At 36.4% G+C, this 12,157-nt stretch overlaps 1 protein-coding gene across 4 annotated transcripts in view; it reads left to right on the top strand.

Annotated features, from left to right (window-relative positions):
- Nucleotides 1-12,157, top strand: part of ZDHHC14 (zinc finger DHHC-type palmitoyltransferase 14) — a 317,691-nt gene that overhangs the window by 171,509 nt on the left and 134,025 nt on the right. The gene's annotated exons all lie outside the window — the stretch shown is intronic.

Here is a 12,157-nt window from a genome sequence, read left to right on the forward strand (position 1 = left end):
GTGTTCTTTAGTCATAGCTTTGATAATCTAATCTCTTTTTTATGCTGGGTGGCACCAGATTAAAAATCCTGTGGGTTGTCATTGTTTCAGTTCCCTCTTTAACAGGGAATATTGGTTGTATCTACATTTATGTGATTTCCTGAGTGTGAGTACTCCATCCTCCAAGGCAGATTGCAGTCCCTTTATAATTGAATAGATAAGACTTTGAGAGCTGCTGTGACTTCCCCTTGATCACAAAGCTAATGACTATTCAAGGTAGCTCTTGCTCCAAATCCAGCTTCTGTCCACTACACCAATCTGCTTAGCTGTTTAAAGCTGATTGTTTTTACAATTAATGGATCAATAGATGGTAAGCCAGTTTAAACATTGCTTGATTACCATTTGCCATTTACATTTACATTTGTTTTCCCCTGGACCCGTGAGAAGGGGGAGATTCCTGATGCAGAAATTTCCTCTGCCATTGCAGATCAGCAGTTTGTCTCCACTCTTAGACAAGAAGTTGCCTGGGGCACTGAGAAGTTATTATTTTTCCATGGTGACACACATAGCTGCTTTCCATGGTAACAGAGACAGACCTGGAACCCAAGTTTTCCTAACACTGCTATAGGTCCTTTCACCATGCTGTCTTTCTGGATGTTAAATGCTTAATGTTAAGATTTTTACTATTTGACCATTTGCTATGGGATAGGTGTTTTTCTAAATTGAAGAGTTTGCGATTTTTTTTTAAAAGATGGAAAATCCTAAAGTTAGAACATAGTATTAAAGAAAGAAATGTAAAAGACAATTTCCAAATGGACCAGTTATCTATCAAGAAGAAAAGCCCTCATAAAATTTAGTCCTAATCATAGCCAATCATTTTGGAAATGAATTTCACTGGTCACAAGAACTCTGATATATTTAAAGGAATCTCAGAGTACTTTGATTTCCCCAACTAGATCTCACAAAACATTTTGTTTTGTACCTTTCTTATGTACCCATCATGTGATGTCTGGTATCTATCAATAAGAACAGAGACCATCTCTGCCTTGCCTAAACCCTTTTCTCTTCCCATTTTCCATGTTACTGTCCAGGGGAGCAGTCATGGTCACAAACTCAATATCATCTTTACTTCCTCACTCTCAAGTCATCTACAATCTGGTGTTATCATTTCTCCTTTCACAACATCTTTCTTCACTCACACATAGCCACCTTTAAGATTGCCCTTCATTAGCTCTTACCTGGATTACTGAAGCATTCTTCTGATTGATCTCCCTCTATGTCAAATCTCTTCCTTCTCCAATCCATCCTCCATACAGCTGCCAAAGTAGTTTTTCTAGAGCACAATTCTGACCTTGCCCTTCGCTACTAAAGAAATTCTCACCACTTTGTTACTTCTAGGATGAAATATAGAGTTCTTTGTTTGGTTTTTAAAAGTTCTTAGTGTCGCCCTTTTTTACTTTTCCAGGCTTACTCTCTGTTCTTCTACACACTCCACAATCCAGGTATAATAACCTACATAACTGTTACTTGTACAAAACAACCTGTCTCCTCTCTCTTAGTCTTTGTTCTGACTGTCCTTTGCCTGGAGTATTCTACCTTCTAATTCTTTAAGGTTCGGATGAAGAGCTGCAAGAAGCCTTTCCCAGTTTCTGTAGATGCTAGGGCCTGCTTTCCATCTATCCTATATTGAGCTTGTATGTACCTACTTATTTACATATTGTTCCATCCTCCCAACCCCACTCCCATCCCAACTAGAATATAAGCTTCTTAAGGGCAAGAGATGTTTTTGTCTTTCTTTGGGTATTTAGCACTCAGCATAGTACCTTGAATATAGTAAGTTATTTAATAAATTCTCATTAATTGATTGAGAGGGCATGCATGGTGTACTGGTCAATACTATATATTATATATATATATACTATGCTATACTATATACTTATACTATATACACTATAGCATATACTATATACTTCTTAAAACCTGTTTTTTTTATGTGAGAGTCAGATGTATTTTTCTATCTGAAGGACTAAAAAAAAATACCATGTCATTGCATATAGTCCTTCCTATATGGTTAGTGATAGTGAGCTTTTTTATTTGTATATCCATGTGTACACACAAACTACAAATTGTTTTGATATGAAAAAAGAATTCTATTTCTGAGTCCAATGTCCAGTAGATTTCCTCTCTGCATCTAGTTATGTTGTTCTTTGAAGTAAAGATAATGTCCAAAGAATGTCCTGTCAGAAACAAAGCTACCTAGCTACCTAATAATGTAATCCAGGTTTCCAATTCACAATGTTTCAGGAATTCAGTCAAGCATATATCTTTCATCTACATATTCAGTTATATGTTTTCTCTTATGATTTAAATTAAATTTTTGCTTCTGGACTAAACTTCACAATATAAATGTAAAATCAACTAATGTTGTTGGATAAAGAATGTCCACATGGGAATAAAATAATTAGAACTGCTTACTGTGAGATAATATTTTTAAAATGCTTAGCACAATTCCTGGCACATAATAGGCATTACAGAAATGCTTATCATTATTATTATTGTTACCTGTGAACTCTGGGGCAAGCAGTTTACTGCTTTTGATAGGCAGTAAATGCTAAACTTAGACTCAGGAAAACCTGGATTGGAATCCTGTGCAGTCTTGGACAAGTCAAACAAAATTAACCTCCCTGAGGTCTAAGTTTTCTTATCTGTTAAAATGAAAATAGTTGGATTTAATGACCTCCGAAGTACCTTCTAGCTTGAAAAACATGAGCCTGTGATTCCTTCTAGGCTTCAATTTTTTTTCATCTATAAATTGAAGATTTTGGACTACATTATCTCTTAAAAGCCCACCTTGGAATCTGAACTTGGTATGTATGACTAAGCTCTAAGCATTTCCTGGCACATGCTCCAGCCACGTGCTCCAGCCACTTTCTTAACCATTGAAACAAATTGTTCTCATCTATCCATTCCGCTGGGGGGAAGTTTTCACATTTTGGGGGTAAATATTTCCCTAACCCATCTTCCCTTAATCCTGTCTTTTACCCTTAATTTGGTTTAGCCTGTCTGCTGAGATGGTTGTATAGCCAATGCACATATTTCAGCTTTCTGGAATCACAGGTGAGAGTTGGGTGAAAGATGGACACCAGCACCTTTGAAAGTCATCTTCACTTTTGTTCTGTCACTGGAATTTGGTGACTCTGGAAGAGAAAGTGAAACTGAAGACTTTGCTCAACTCTGCTTCATCTAAATCCAGTTCATGGCAAGTCATTATCTATGATATCACTGGTCCTTTTTGAAAATGAAGGACAAACAATAACCTCTAAATCTAGGGATCCTGGTTTTTATCACATAGTTTCACATGATGTACCAGCAAGAACCATTCTGATCTCATTTGTCAGTTGTTAGACAAAATACCAGAAGAATGAATTTTTGTAAAAATTTAAGTTAGTGGCAAAAACTGAACTCCAAGCTCCCTAAGACCTCCAATAACAGAGAGCTCATGACATATGAACAGTGTTAATTAAAGTTTCCCTTAGAGGAGACCTAAATTTGCCTCTCTACATCTTCTACCCAGTTCTTTGTGTTCTACTTTTGGGGACTGAGAAGAGTGAATTAAACTCCTTTCCCATTATTTCATTATTCCTCTACTTCAAATATTCACATGCTCAACCTTTGATAGAGCCTTCTGAGTTCATATCAGTCTGATCAGCCATGGTTGGACACAGCTTTGATTCCAACATAATGGTGTCATATTGGTCCACTTCAAGAATGGACAAGAACTCCTCCGGAACTAGCCAACCAGTTCCTCCTATTCCATTCTCACTGCTCTTCTTTATCTATGAATCACAGTAAAGTAGCCTCTTCTATATAAATTAGTTCGTCTATCATTTCTGGAAGACAAAAAAGTTCACAATGACAGCTAGAGAGGGGGAAGCTTCTGAGAGATTCATTATTTCAACATTTGTTTTCCACTTTGCATTGAGTGGGCTCATTTCTTTTAAGTTGTGAAGATGAATCCTACTAGAGTCCTCTCTTTTTTTTCCTCTTCCTGCCATTTGTTGAAGGAGGTTTCAGAAAGTAGTTCTCCGCCTAAACTCTCTACTTTCTGCAGCATTGAAGCATGTATGTAGGTCACAGTTTCTCACTCAAAAATAGGAATCCATTTGGTGTTTATATCTTTGGCATCTGTATCATTCATCTTGTATAAAATCCAGACTCTTAGGCTATGGTGTCTTCCTCTTCACAGATGGAGATCAAAATTAGAGATTCCTGTCTATGGTTGCTCAGAAATGTAGAAGCCTTTCTCAATTTGAGTGTGTTTCTCTGTTGATGACATAGTTTTATAGCCATTGATCATGCTGGGTCAATGGATTGGGTGAGATTTTCTTCATTAGTTCAGTTTCTTTCCTATAGCCTGACAGTCACTGTCAGAATAAAGTCTGCATATCGCCTGTTCCTGTTCCAAAAGTATTGCAAAATTGTTTTTTTATTCTTGGTTATTTTTTCTTCCCTTTTTTTCTATGCAGCAGTTATAAGCATTGTGTTTAAAGAGGACCCTGTAATTGGGATCTTTTTTCCTTTTTTTTTTCCTGAAAGATATATAAATCTTCCAAAGAGAAAATTGTAAACTGCTTACCTCTGAGAAATAGCAGCAATTATATTCCTTACTTCCCCATTTGAAAGCTCTGTCTTATTTCCCAGGTGCAATCTGGTATCTCTTTCTTCTGGTCAATTCTGAGTCCAACTTTTTTTCTAGTTATAGCATTTACCAAATTGCACATCATAATCCATATCTATTTTTTATCCATTTTGTTTTTTCATTAAAGATGATTAGACCCATTTCTTTCATGTAGTTGTGGCTTTGCAATATTACAGGGTTCAACACATCATCTACATATGTTAATATTGGAAGATAGAAAAATTCACAATGACAGCTTCTGAGCGATTCACTATTTCAACATTGTTTTCCACTTTGCATTGAGTGGACTCATTTCTTTTAAGTTGTGAAGATGAATCCTACTAGAGTCCTCTCTCTCTCTTTTTTCTTCCTGCTATTTACTGAGAGAGGTTTCAGAAGATTAAGTAGTTCTCCTCATAAATTCTGTACTTTCCCACTTATATGAAAGCCTTCTGTTTGGATTCTGAACAGGACATTTTCCAATATTATGGAAGCTCTTAAAACATAAAACCACACTAAGACTTTTGGGACACTCCATATATCTCCCTGTTTTATCTGTCATTTGATATTAAGAGAATTCTGAGTTGACTCCCTTGTTTTTCTGTTACAGTATTCATTCATTCTTTCAGTCTATCAATTACTGAAGCCCTCTAAATGTGAGTGGTGCTATGTAAGATAACCATCTTACATGGTGATTAAAAAAAAAAAAAGATAAGTAAGATGTAATTCCTACCCTCAAGGAATTTATAGTCTAGTAGGTGGGAATAAGACAAGCACATATATAAAAATAATAAGGGTAGAATATATCAACAGGTACAAAGTGCTAGGGGAATTAAAAGTAGCTCACTACCTGTTGAAGAAATTCAGGAAGACTTCACAGAAAAGAAGATATTTGACCTCTGAGGGGAGCACGTGATGATTATAATTCAATTCTCTGATGGGTTGTTAGGTGGATCATCCTTGTTCTTGATTTCACAGAGCAGAATTAGAAGAAATGGATAGAAATTACAGAAAGGAGATTTCAGTTCCATATAAGAAAAATTTTGTAATGATGAATAGCTATCCAAAATTGGAATAAGTTTTCTCAACCAGGGAAACAAGAAAGACTCTTCATTAATGGAGACTTCAAAAGGAAGTTGGGTTTTTTTTTTTTTTTTTTTTTTTTTTTGTTTTTTTTTTTTGGTTAATAAGGGTTGTTATAGTTAGTTGATTGTCAGCTAGTTGATTCCTGACATCCTTTTGACCATAACCGAGTTGCCTAGGTCTAAATGAGGAGTATACTGGAGTTAGTTCTTAAAGGTTAGAGAGAGCCATTTGTTAAATTTTCAGTGTGAGCATTTATACTATGAAAAATGGCAATGTAAACTTATTATTTTGTTGATTATCTAGACTTGAGAAAGTGGTGAAGTAAATGTTAGTAATTATATGTAAAAATGTACCATGCCTTTTTTGGGGGAGAGCTGATTGTTAAACATTTATCAGCACATTCCTGCCTTTGTTCCCCAGCCACCTGCATAATATCACCTATTTTTCTACATTCTCCCATGAATTCGCATATGCTCATTCAACCATGTGGCTGATTTGATCAATGATATACCTACTCTATTCTCTCTGATTCCCCTAAATGCAGGCCAGCTAACAGCAGGTTTGGAAGGAAGTGCTAATGCAACCCACCTACTCATCTCAGCTGTTCCCCAAAGTCCTGATGGTACGGAGGGGAAGATTGTAATTATTTCAGGAAGCCTCCAGAGAAAGAAAACAGTGGAGAAAGATGTATTAAAAGTGCAGGAGAAGGGGGAATAATTGATGCATCAAATTCTTGGATGAGGCAGCATCAAGATAAGATAGAGAGCAGAAGTAGAGGATTTGGCTTGGGGGAGAAAAGGGAGACAGTTCTCTGAAGCAAAGGTGAAGTGAAAAACAATAGATGAAGAAATGAAAATGGAAAGGAGAGAAAAATCATGTAAGATGGACTGAATCTTTTTAATAAAGTAACTGAGATCATCTGTGAAGATTCAAGTGCCTGGCCTTGGATGCTTAAAAGGAATCAAAAAAGATTTGAAATGCCAACATGAGATGAATAAAAGGATTCTCAGGCAGCAGTGGAGGCAGAGTTGAGCTGAAATAGCATTTATCTCTAGCATGTCCTGTTTAATCCTCATTCAATGTGTTCAAATGCACAAGTTTTCTTATGTGATGACACTACAGGAATTTCTTTGGTCACTAAGCTTTAAGATCTCTTTGAAAGCTTTCAAGAGTTCTAGTGGGTGGCTTGAAACTAAAGATGTTTTTTTTCTTCCATTGGGTTTGAAATCTAGCTTGTTGGACTTCAAAGGTAGAGCAAAAATTTTATGAGTTGGGCATTTTTCATAATGGTGGCCCCATGATTTCTAACTCTTGTCTGTCATATTCTGTAGTGTCTAATTGTCTCAAGAGGGAAAGGGTGAAAGCCTATGAGCTTCAACTTGTCCTTGCTCAGGTACTTCTTTCTACTAGAGAAGAATTGTCTTAGGATGGGAAAAAATGCTGGGTTGGAGTCCAAAGACCTGAACTCAAAGTCTACCTCTCCTATCTCAACAAATTACTAAACTTCACTGGGCCAAAGTTCCCTTCACTGTAAAATGAGTAGGTTGGACTTTATAATCCTAAGATCTCTCAGCTATAAATATGTGCTTCATTATTTGATTAGTTCCCCCTAGCCACTTTTGTGTCTTACTCTGCTCCCTTTCAGCATACATTAGCAAATTGTTTGTTTAAGGCATTTCCCTTGTGGTCAGGGAATGCTTCCACAACTTTTACTTTGTCAATGTGGGACAACCTTACTCCCCTTGGATATTTTTCTTAGCCTTGAAGAGTGGGAATTTACCTGACCTAGTTTTGTCAAGGTAATTCACCAAGCTCAGGTATCAAGAAGGAAGATATGATTAGCAGTCTCAAGTGATACAGAGAGATCCAAGGAACATGAGGATGGATTAAAAGGCCATTGTGTTTAGCATGAAGAGGACTTAAGTGACCTTGAAGAAAATTGTTAGCACAAAAGACAGATTCAGTGAGTTGGGGAATAAGTAGAATGAATGGTAAGGAAATGGAGGCAGAAACTATATAGACTTTTCTTTCTAGAACTTAGGAAGTAGATAGGGAAGCAAGAAATTGAAAAATATCCCAAGGGGATGATCAAGTCAAAGAAAGAGCTTGAGCTTTTTAAAAAAACTATATAGGACATTTGAGAATGTTTATAGACTGAAGGAATCTGTAAGGGAGGAGATTGAAGATGAGAAATATGGAATGGTTGATGCAGCAAGATCAGCAATGAGATGAGAACAACTATTTCATTGTTTCATTGCTTTATTCATTCAATAAAAGTCTAGTGATTACAACAGGGATTGTGAGAAGTATAAGGAAGAGTAAAGTATAACCCTTGTCCTATGGAAATTAAAGCAGTCTACAAAATTCATTTCAGATGTAGTGCTCCTAAATGATCCTTTGTGTTGGGAAAAATGGCACCAAATTTCAATTTCAAGGAGACTAGAATTGTTTCTTATGAATAAACTAGGCAGTTACCTAAGTGCTGAAATTTCAGAGTGGTATTAATAGTGTTATTTAGTCATTTTTCAGTCATGTCTGACTCTTTATGACACTGTTTGAGGTTTTCTTAAACATACTGGAGTATGGAAGATTTGCATTCTATCCATTGCACTACCTACCTTCCCTTGGTTACATATTTACCATTTCACAACTAACTGGAGAAAAAAGTTGAAATTCCCATTATCTTTGTTGATTATTAAAATACATTTTATTCAGTAGAAAAAGACACCATCTCACAGACTCTTTTACAAAATGGTGTCTCACATCCTTATATTAAAATCATTCAAGAATCTTTGAAGATGTAGTAGCAGAAATAATCCTACTCAATCATCCTCTGATAATGCACAAAACATTAGGCAAAGGTTTAAAACAGGAAGTTCTCCACTATAATGGAGAAATAGTGCAAAGTGTAGGTAAAAGACAGATACCCTCTAAATGATGTCATCCTCTAGGTTCCTCTGTTTGCAAATGAAATTGTACTGATTGCATTATCTATATTCATGCAAAGGCATTTGGTCTTTCTATTCATAAAGGAAAGACCAAGTGAGTGAAGTCTATCTGTTCCCCAGATTTCAACATATATGTGGAAGAAAATCCTACAGAGCTGTTTCATTGTATCTGAAACAGACACAGTGTTGGGCCCAGAATTGAACAGGGCAAAAGAACAGATTGGATTGCTTTCAGGAAATTGTAAAGCTCCTTTAGTGGCCTCAGACTTACCATGAAAACAGAGATCCATATTTTAAATCCTAATATTCTACCTCTTGCTGTATAGCAATTACACTTGGAATGCAGCTGCCTCTGAAGATGGCAAGTATAGATGGATTGAGCTCTGTAGAGGGTCACAGACAGTGGGAGAACTCTGGATGAGGTATAAGACCCTTCAGCCCAGAGGGAACCTGCTGACAATGTCTGGTTTGGCTCCCCTCTCCCTAAGGGCTCTCACCTTTCCTGAGAAGTCAGAGAGGGTGTGAGCACCTGTGTTCTACTTGAAGGAAGGGATACTTACAATAAAGAGAAGAATTTACATATCAATAGCAGGGTGCTTATAGTTAGCACTTGCACAGTGTGCTGTGCAAGTAGGACTGGTAGTAAAGCTTTTCTAGATGATGCCATGTTATTCAGAAGTTGGAAGTCCATTCAGGAACTACTGTAATTAGAGGAATTTCTTTTCCCAGGACTACTTTTTGTGGATCCAGCTGTGTTTATGGTATTTTAGCAGCTGAAGAAATTAAAGCTTTTAATTTCCCAATAAAACAGATCTTTCTGTCTCTTGTTTGACAGGGTCTTTGCTTTTCCACCATAATATACACACCTCCCACCCATGTATAATTCAGGCACAAAACCTGCAGCTTATCTAAATTTAAGAGAGAAAGAGTTTTAACCTCCTGTCTTTGTCTGCAAAAAAGGAATGGGATTATTTGTAGTATATTCATTCTAACTGTATAATAATTTCAAATCTCTCACAGTGAAGCTTCTGCCCCTCTAAACTTATCTAGTCAAGACTATTTGAGAACAATTGTTGGCAAGTGTTGCTATGCTAAGCTATGTCTGTTTTCTAAAGGGGCTGAGGCAGCTCATTCTTGAACTTTAGCCTTCTATACTAGGGTAACATTTGAACAAAATTTCCAAACTTATCAGAGATACAAGTTTTAAGAAAAACAGTCTAGGATACATAAAAGTGGGGTTTTCTAAATGAATCTGTCAATCAACAAACATATGTTAATTCCCTATTACATGCTATGCACTGAGCTAGACACTAGGAATACTATTAGAAAATGGAGTCTGTGAACTCATGGAGTTCTCATTCTACTAGCGAGAATTCATGAATATAATGTTACTTTAATTTAATTTAATGTTAATTACATAAAATGAAGATGACTAAAGATTTCAGTGATTTCTGGAGACTTTGATGCACTTTTAGAAGTGGGATTTTTCTGTATCATGAATTCATTGTTGAATAGAACAAAGATAGGACATGGGAATATTTTGTGTAGTAGTACATCATGGAGGCAGTATGGCCTAGTAGGAAGAATGATTGACTGGATTTCAGGGACATTAAATTTAGATCTCTGGGCTTTCCTTAAACCTATGAGAAACAGGTCCAGAGAGTGGAATGTAAGTACCTCAAGAATGACTTACTTATAGCTAGCATCTAGGAGAGTTCCTGGCACATAGCATTGTTGCCCTTGTTACATCATTTTTCAGTCCTGTTCAATTCTTTGTGAAGCCATCTGGGGTTTTCTTAGCAGAGATACTGAAGTGGCTTGCCATTCCCTTCTCCAACTCATTTTACAGATGAGGAAATTAAGGTAAACGGGGTTAATTAAGTGACTTGCCCAGAGTCACACAACTGCTAAGTGGCCAATGCTGAATTTGAAGTTGGGCCTTCCTGACTCTAAGTCCATCTATAACTGCTTTAAGTTTAGAAAGATTTAGTAGTGCAATAAATGCTTGTTTATTTAATTGGGGGGTTTTAAGCAGAGCTATTACTGTATCTACTTAGGCTCATAGATCACAGTTCTTGAAGCTGAAAGTATATTAATGAGTATTTGATGTGTTGTTTGTTTGAATAAATCTGAGGTACTTCTCATTGATCATGATGAATAGTGTCCTTCCATATCTTGGGGAGTTATTTGAGCTAAAAGAATCATTGCTGATAGCATAAAAGATGCTCCAGACAAGGAATGATTTCTTTTTGTCTTTGTATCCTCCTAGTATAGAGTCTTGCATATAATAAGCTTTTCATAGGTACTTGTTAAATTGGATTTAATAATGTACTAAATGATTTATTTTTTCCTTAATTGGTCTCTGGAAATGTTCATAAGTGGTTTAACCCTTTCAATGGGGAAAGATAATTGTTGAGTTGTATCTGTTTCTTCATAATTTCATTTTGGAGTTTTCTTGGTAAAGATATACTTCTTTAAATCATTTTACAGATGAGAAAACTGAGGTAAACAGGATTAAATAACTTGCCTATGGTCATACAGCTAAGAAGTGTGTGAACCTGAATTTGAATTTAGGAAGATGAGTCTTTTTGATTCTAAACCCAGTAGTCTATCCCCTGCATCACCTAGCTGCCCAAGGTGCAGCTAGAAGCAATGAAGACTTGTGTTCTATTAGTATTAGCTACATGTTCCATCACAATAAACCACTGAATTCCATAGTCCTACCAAAAGTCCATGAAATGTTGGTCTCAGTGTTTCCACTCTAGTTATTTTTCCTATTATTTGGAAAAGGTGAGCTAAATAATAAGACCTATAAAGCAGTTTCCTTCTAACAACTCAGTGAGGTAGATAGTTTGTGTATTATTATTGCTATTTTACATATGAAGAAACTGGGGCCCTGAGATATTAAGTGATTTATCTAGGATTACACAGTCTGAGATGGGATTCAAACTCAAATCCCCCCACTCTTGGTCCTTTGCTCTTTCCTTTCTTGCATCAAAACGCCAAGCAGACTTTAACATTTTATGGTTCTACTTTATTGCCTTTGAGCTCAGTGGTAATTAAATACAAATATAATCTGGACAAGATCTTGATCAACATGTGGTTCCTTTTGCATCTGCTCTTACTCTAGACCACTAATGCCATTTAGGGTGGCTAACCACCCTAGGGTGCACAATCAGAAAGACTCCTCTTCTTGACTTCAAATCTGGCCTCAAACACTGAGCAAGTCACTTCACCCTGTCTGCCTCAATTCCCTCATCTGTAAAATGAGTTGGAGAAGGAAATAGCAAATCAGTCCAGTATTTCTGTCAAGAAAACCCCCAATGATGTCACATAGAATTGGACAGGACTGAAAATGATTTAAGAACAACCAATATCAGTATGACCTCTGTCCCTTACTCAATAGGTTTCTTGAATGAATGAGGGCAGCAGTTGTTTAAAAGTGAATTAAAGTCCCTGAACTGTA

This window comes from Antechinus flavipes, chromosome 4, assembly GCF_016432865.1.
Source record: "Antechinus flavipes isolate AdamAnt ecotype Samford, QLD, Australia chromosome 4, AdamAnt_v2, whole genome shotgun sequence".
Lineage (NCBI taxonomy): Eukaryota > Metazoa > Chordata > Mammalia > Dasyuromorphia > Dasyuridae > Antechinus > Antechinus flavipes.